This window comes from Grammomys surdaster, unplaced genomic scaffold (genome assembly GCF_004785775.1).
Source record: "Grammomys surdaster isolate TR1022 unplaced genomic scaffold, NIH_TR_1.0 242, whole genome shotgun sequence".
Taxonomy (NCBI): domain Eukaryota; kingdom Metazoa; phylum Chordata; class Mammalia; order Rodentia; family Muridae; genus Grammomys; species Grammomys surdaster.
This window is the reverse complement of record NW_021604687.1, coordinates 829,083-834,809: the sequence shown is the minus strand read 5'-3', so window position 1 is coordinate 834,809 and position 5,727 is coordinate 829,083.

The following is a 5,727-nucleotide window of genomic DNA, read 5'->3' as shown; positions in this document are numbered from 1 at the left end:
CTCTCTCTCTCTCTCTCTCTCTCTCTCTCTCTCTCTCTCTCTCTCTCGTGTGTGTGTGTGTGTGAGTGTGTGTAATGCAAATGGTTCTAGAGGTCTGAAGAAGAGGGAGTGGTTAAAACCTGGATCTTACCTATGCTTACCTATGGAAAAGAAAAGGAAGAGGCTGAGGCAGGGTCCTGGAGGCTGTGCAGTTTGGACTCCCTTTCACCAGTGTGTTGCACTCAGGAGGCCCTCCTAGTGCATCTGGTTTATTCCTTCCCTTCAGCTGTCATAGCATGTTAGCACATAGCTGGGCAGCTTAAAACAAAGCAAACGTATTCTCCTACCATTCTGGAGAGCAAGGTTGGTTTACACTGCAGGCTCCTCACCTCTTTCGGCTTCTTGTAGCAACAAGGCATGTGGCAGCATGCCTCTAGCCTCTGCCCATTTCATATCACCTCTCCCTTGCCTCTGAGTCTCGTCTCCTAAGGACACCAGCCACTTGACATCAAGGTCTGCCATAAATCTGGAGACAATGGCATCCAAAGGCCTCTGTTAGACCTTCATTCAACTTGCTTTCACATAAATCACATGCACAGGCAGCAGCAGTTGAGAAGTATGCAACCTTTGGGGAACAATCCTAGTACATGGGAAAGGGGTGATGGAAGACTTCCTTGGCACATCCTCCATGAGGAAATGCAAGTCTCCAGAGGCTCTACCTCAGAGGTATGGAGGCCAGGCCTACAAGGAGCTGGTGAAATCATTTGCAAAACCTGACAGGTTAGCTGTCTTAGCAAACTTTCACAGAAGGAAAAGTCTATTCTGAGATCTTCGTAGAATTGTTTAATTTCCCATTTGTTAAATGATGTTTATGTTGAGTTTAGCGGCTTACACCTTTAATCCCAGCACTTGGGAGACTGAGGCAGTCAGACCTTTCAGTTTGAGACCATTCTGGTGTACATAATGAGTTCTAGGACAGCTAGAGCTATATAGTGAAGCCCTGTCTCAAAAAAAAGAAGAAAGAAAGAACAAATGAAAGAAAAGAAAGAAATGGAAGGAATTAAAAGAGGTAAAACAATACGTGTGTGTGTGTGTGTGTGTGTTTCTTGTGTTTGGTTTGTTTTGTTACTTTGGTAGGGCTCTATAGCTACTTCCTATATCAGCATAGATGCTCCTTGACTTTCAGAGGGGTTAAGATAAGTCCATAAGTTGAGAATATTTTAAGTGAAAATGTATTTAATAATTTAATGTTCTGAACATCATAGCATGGCATGTTTGCCTTAAACAGGCTCAGAACACTGCTGGAGTTTGGCTCACTCATATAACACAAAGCCTGTTTTGTAATAAAGTGTAGAATGGTGTTCTCAGATTGAAGAACGGAATAGTTAAATGGGCACACAAGCATTAGTATACGGTCATCAGAAAAGTGCAGCTTCTTCCCAATGCATATGGCTTTTGCACCATCATAAAGCTGAAAGTTGACAAGTTAAGCTGTTACAGGCTCAAGAACTTTCCAGCCAGTGATCCCAGTATCTATAAGATCCTCATTCATATGCTCACACAGCTGGGCTCAGCCATACAGGATGAGGCTATGGTGTTGCACAGTTGTCTTACAAATAAAAAAAAATGGGACCCATATATTGTCATTCACTACCTGGTCATGTGATACAGAATTGATCACAGGAGGCCTGGAGATCATCGCAAGTTTCTGGCTTTCTCTGAGTACAAGATCATCTTTAAGTACAACCCATGAAAGTTAATATGTGTACCCAGCTACATCATCCAAACCCAGAATTTATTATGCAAGTGTTATTCAATCCAAGAGAAAAATCACAAAATATCTTCAGTAATTTATGTAATAAAGTAAGATTTAGTATCAAACTATGGAGACTTTGATCCCTCCTCCCACCTTTTCCTAGCCTCCCTCTATTTCAGCAGCAGGAATAGGCTCTATCTACCCATTGCAGGTAGTAGTATGATCAGGAGTATTCAATAGTGTATACCCTTGCCCTTTTGGCCAACAATGAACCATCTTTTTGTATATCAGCTCCCTCTTGGAATTCCATCCTAGGAGGAAGCTCACGGAGATTTGGGGAGTTCCAACCGGTTGCTGTTAAGATGCTGGAAGTAAACAATTCACAAGTCTCAGTACTCCCTGAAAATGTGGCAGATACAAGACCTCTCCCTACTCAAGGTTATAAGTGCTTATCTGCTGTGCAGACTCAGATAAGCACAGCTGTGTAAAAGAGACTCCTGAATTCATCCAGCTGATGGCAGGTTCTCCAGAGAGCCCCAAGGTACCATTTTTAATGAATCTTCACACTTACTGGGTAGGGCTTTTAGTGATGCAAATGTCCTTGCACAACCTCTGCTCCTTTAAGTAACCACAATATACGATGGCCACCAAGTTGACTTTGATCTGTTCTGAGTTCCCTAGCTGGGGCTGAATAGACCTCTCTGCTATGTGTCTGCAGGAGTAGAGACACACATATGCACAATGTGGATTCTATAAGATTATTAATAGAGCCTAACTATTCCTATCATCTAGTGGCATAGCCATCACAACATGCTTTGTGAAGACACTTGTATGAACTGGCCACAGTGGCAGTTGTATGAATGTATAGGACTTGAGTGGTTTCGGTGAAAAAGAGATTTGCTATGAAATTCTGAGGACCTGAGTTCAGATCCCCAGTACCCTCGTAAAAAGCTGGGTGTGGCAGTGTGTCTATAACCCCAACACTTGGTATGAAAGCAGTCAGATCCTGGAAGGTTGTGGGCCAGCCAGACTAGCTGAAGCAGCAAGCTCCAGGTTCAGTGAAAGACCCGGGAAGAGTAATAGAGGGAGATGCATAGTGTTCACTCTGTCCTCTTAGTGTATGTGCATGGGTGAGGGGACACACACACCACATACACAAATACACACAGGGAGTAGAGCACTTACAGTTACTTACAGTGCACAATACTTAATCCTGATGATAGCTGACAATGCTGCTCTTGCCTTTTATATTGTATTTTCTTGTGATTTTAGAATATACTACTTATCTAGTGAAAGGGTGTGTGATGCCGCATGCCATGCTCCACCAGCATCCGGGTGCCGTGACAGCATCCAAGGCTGTCTGGATGTGGTGTCCTCCATGTGCTGCCGTTTGCACATTGAAAATGACTAAGTGTGAGCTTCTCAGTTGACATCTTTTGGGAACTGAGACAAGAGGCTTTTAAAACATAAGACACAGCCAAGTATTTATGAGACCCCAGTCTTTCTTAAAAGTTAAAAGAATTTTTTAGGTGTTTTAACTTTAAAAATGAAAGCTTTCTCTTACAGTTCAAGAGGTCAGAAATCTGAAGCCAGTCTAGACAACAAGGGTGACCCACTAGGAAGCTCCTAGAATCTATTCTGTGCTTTTATTTTATTTTCTTTCTTTCTTTCTTTCTTTCTTTCTTTCTTTCTTTCTTTCTTTCTTTTTTTTTTTTTGTTTTGTTTTTTTGTTTTTCGAAACAGGGTTTCTCTTTGTAGCCCTGGCTGTCCTGGAACTCACTCTGTAGACCAGGCTGGCCTCGAACTCAGAAATCCGCCTGCCTCTGCCTCCCAAGTGCTGGGATTAAAGGCGTGTGCCACCACTGCCCGGCTTATTTTCTTTAATAATTCCTTTTTTTTCCTCTTCCTCCTCCTCCTCCTCCTCCTCCTCCTCCTCCTCCTCCTCTTCCTTTTCCTCCTTCCTCCTCCTCTTCCTCCTCCTCCTCTTCTTCTTCCTCCTCCTCCTCCTCCACCTTCTTCCACCTCCTACTTGAGGCTAGCCTCCAACTTCAAATCTTCTTGTCTCTGCCTTCTGAGCACTAGCCTAGGTATATACCACCACATATGGCTTTGTTCCTTCCCCTTTTCATCTTTTTTTCTAATAAAAAAATTTAATTAAACTAAGGAGTAGTGGTACATGCCTTTAATCCAAGCACTTGGGGGTAGAGGGAGACAGATACTGAGTTCAAGGCCAACCTCATCTATAGAGAAAGTTCCAGGACACATACAGAACCCTGTCTCAAAAACAAACAAAAATGTTAGTTAAAATATAATTACAACCTTCCCTGCTTCCCTTTTCTAGCTCCAACCCTTTTATGTCCCCAACTCCTACCTCCCTCTCAAATTCATGGCCTCTTTTTAATTGCTAGCTGTTACATATATTTGTAAACACACAATTTGCAGTTTTTCTTTATTCCTTGATGTGCAAACCCTTTCTTAAATGAGTTCAGCCTCAGTCACTTCATCTTTAGCCACTGATACTGCTCTTCCTGCCCCCATCTTACCACACTCAGAACAACCTACCATGAAAGTCCCTTTTTTGCTATTTAAGGTAGCAGAGTCACAGAGTTCAGGGATTCAGCTATGGATATTCTGGGGAGATATTGCTTAGTTTCCCTCACCTACAATGAGGACAGTGCATCATTCTAGTGGCCACCATGATTATCTAAAACTCAGTTCCTGGTACTTAGGAGCTGATGGAGGTGCATGGCTCCAGGCCATCCTGGGATACTGAGTAAGACTGTGGTAGTCACTTTTTTTATATTGTGTGAATTTCCAAGAAACAATTTAAGAGGAAATATTTATTCTGGCTCACAGTTCAGGGGATATAGCCCATCATGGTAGGGAAAACGGGGTCCCTGCTGTCACAACGGGCTTGTTCAGTTGCTGATATGGCGAGAACAGGTTTAAAACAGCTCTGGCTGAAGCTGGTACCTGGGCTGTAGAACTCAAGTCCCACCCTTATGACTCATGTACAAATGGTTCTATAGCCTCCCAGACCAACAGCATCCCAGACCAACAGCATCAGCGGGGGACCCAGTGTTCAGGCACAGGAGTCTCGGAGGCACATAAGTCTCAACAAGAGACTCAGTCTAGAACATAACAAATCCGTCCCATTCCATGGGCTTCTGCCCTCAAATTTCCCTTACAATGGGCTGAGTAGGAGTGAACAGTATCTAGACAGTGATGAGCTCGAACTTGAGCCCCTGATGTGTTGCCTGAGCCACCTTTTCACATGTAAAGTTGGATAACAAAATGCTGCTCTAATGATCTGGGGATCTGATTCCGGTGGGAAGCATCACGAATACCTGGGAACCCTCATGTTTTTTCTTATCCCCTATTCCTTCTGGCAATGTTGGTTTTCAAATCACATCCTCTTACCTCCCACACCCACAAGAGCAGGACTTGACTGTGAGTAACGGGCTTCACTACAGAAGCAGTTTCTCCTCCCCTGCCAACTTAAAAGAGGATGTGAGGAATTGATAATAAGTTGGAGGTGCTGCACAAATACACAGTACCTGGCTTCCCTCTCATCAGCCAGTAAGGTGGGAACTCCCAGCACACATGCTCCACAGTGCTGGACTGGGGTTCCAGGGACCCCTCAGCTTCCTGTCCAGCTTCCCACCAAGTAAGTAAACAGCACTCTGACAGGGAATTTATCCCAGACAGATCAGCAGGTTTTAGAGGGAGGGACATACTCCTTGTGCAGCCCCTCATCTCTCAGGCATCCTCCACACTTTGCCTTGCAAGCTGTCTACTTGAAAATGCAAATCAAGAGGCGGGAGAGATGGCTCAGCAGTTAAGAGCAATAAGTGCTCTTATAGAGAACCCATGTCAGCAGGCTGTCTCTAACTCCAGCCCCAGAGTACTTGATGGCCTCTTTTGGCTTTCATGGGCACCTGCATTCACACACACACACACACACACACACACACACACACACACACACACAC